The sequence below is a fragment of the Leucopleurus acutus genome (assembly GCF_964270905.1).
Source record: "Leucopleurus acutus genome assembly, chromosome: 5".
In the NCBI taxonomy this organism is placed as follows: domain Eukaryota; kingdom Metazoa; phylum Chordata; class Mammalia; order Artiodactyla; family Delphinidae; genus Leucopleurus; species Leucopleurus acutus.
Window position 1 is genome coordinate 36,838,074 of NC_139147.1, and position 1,837 is coordinate 36,839,910.

The 1,837-nt window shown below is 42.2% G+C and overlaps 1 long non-coding RNA gene across 1 annotated transcript; it reads right to left on the minus strand.

Moving 5' to 3' along the window:
* Positions 1 to 869: 869 nt before the first annotated feature.
* Positions 870 to 1,544, minus strand: LOC309961949. Its single transcript, XR_014326211.1, has 2 exons — positions 1,356 to 1,544; positions 870 to 940 (listed from the first exon to the last, which is right to left on the minus strand). It is a non-coding gene; the product is annotated as an uncharacterized lncRNA (long non-coding RNA).
* Between the last annotated feature and the right edge of the window lie 293 nt (positions 1,545 to 1,837).

Here is a 1,837-nt window from a genome sequence, read left to right on the forward strand (position 1 = left end):
TAGATGATTGTTTTAGTTTTTTGTATCTTCAGGTCTTACAGACATTACACAAGATTAACCCTAAGGTACACTTTTCTAAAATGTGATATAAACCTGGATTCAGTATGGTGTAATTTCTCAGGGAATGAGGTAAATAAATGTAGTTCAACAAATATACTTCATCCCTTCAATCACTATGTAAAACAGGGTGGCATACGTAAGGAGTGAAATTTCAGTCTTTTAAGACTCATAATTCTGGGTTGATGGTGACTTGAATAGAAGTATCCAGTATAGATATATATTGTTTTATTTCATTAGTTGCACTATTTTCTTTGGTAAAAGTGACTTGAAAAGCAAACTGAAGGATAATATTAGAAAACACAGTTCAGCACGGTGGGCTTCAGGCTGGTGCAACGTCACGCCGGCCTCTGTCGCCGCAGGCCCGCCCCGCAAGGAGTGCCTGTCCCTCCCCCCGGCCTGAGTGCGCCAGAGCCCCTGGATCAGCGGTTCCTTTAACCCCGTCCTGTCTGAGCAAAAAACAGAGTGCCCTCCAGCGACCTACACGCAGAGGCAGGGCCAAATCCAAAGCTGAGCCCCTGGGAGCTGTGAGAACAAAGAAGAGAAAGGGAAATCTCTCCCAGCAGCCTCAGTAACAGCGGATTAAAACTCCACAATCAACTTGATGTACACTGCATCTGTGGAACACGTGAATAGACAAAGAATCATCCCAAATTGAGGAGGTGGGCTTCAAGAGCAAGATCTATGAATTTTTCCCCTTTTCCTCTTTTTGTGAATGTGTATGTGTATGCTTCTGTGTGAGATCTTGTCTGTATAGTTTTGCTTCCACCATTTGTCCTAGGGTTCTATCCATCCATGGTTTGTTTTTAAATTTTTTTCTTAATAATTAATTTTAATAACTTTATTATACTTTACCTTCTTTCTTTCTTTCTTTCTTTCTTTCCTTTCTTCCTTCCTTCCTTCCTTCCTTCCCTCCCTCCTTTAGACAACGAATCATCCCAAATTGAGGAGGTGGTCTCTGAGAGCAAGATTTATGATTTTTTCCCCTTTTCCTCTTTTTGTGAGGGTGTATGTGTATGCTTCTGTGTAAGATTTTCTCTGTATAGCTTTGCTTCCAACATTTGTCCTAAGGTTCTATCCGTCCCTTTTTTTTTCCCTAAATATTTTTTTAATTAAATAACTTTATTATACTTTATTTTATTTTACTGTATCTTCTTTCTTTCTGTCTTTTTTCCTTCCTTCCCTCCTTCCTTCCTTCCTCCCTCCATCCCTCCCTCCTTTCTTTCCTTCTTGCCTTTGTTCCTTCTTTGCTTCTTTCTTTCTTTCTTCCTTCCTTCCTTCCTTCCCTCCTTTTTTACTTTCTTTATTTCTTCATACTTCTACTAATTCTCTCTACTTTTTCTCCCTTTTATTCTGAGCCGTGTAGATGAAAGGCTCTTGCTGCTCCAGCCAGGAGTCAGGGCTCTGCCTCTGGGGTGGGAGAGCCAACTTCACGACACTGGTCAACAAGAGACCTCCCAGTTCCACATAATATCAAATGGCAAAAATCTCCCAGAGACCTCCATCTTAACACCAGCACCCAGCTTCACTCAACGACCAACAAGCTAGAGTGCTGGACAACCTATGCCAAACAACTAGCAAAACAGGAACAAAACCCCATCCATTAGCAGAGAGGTTGCCTAAAATCATAATAAGGCCACAGACACCCCCAAACACACCACCAGACGTGAACCTTCCCACTAGAGAGACAAGATCCAGCCTCATCCACCACAACACAGGCACAAGTCCCCTCCACCAGGAAGCCTACACAACCCACGGAACTAACATTATCCACTGGAGA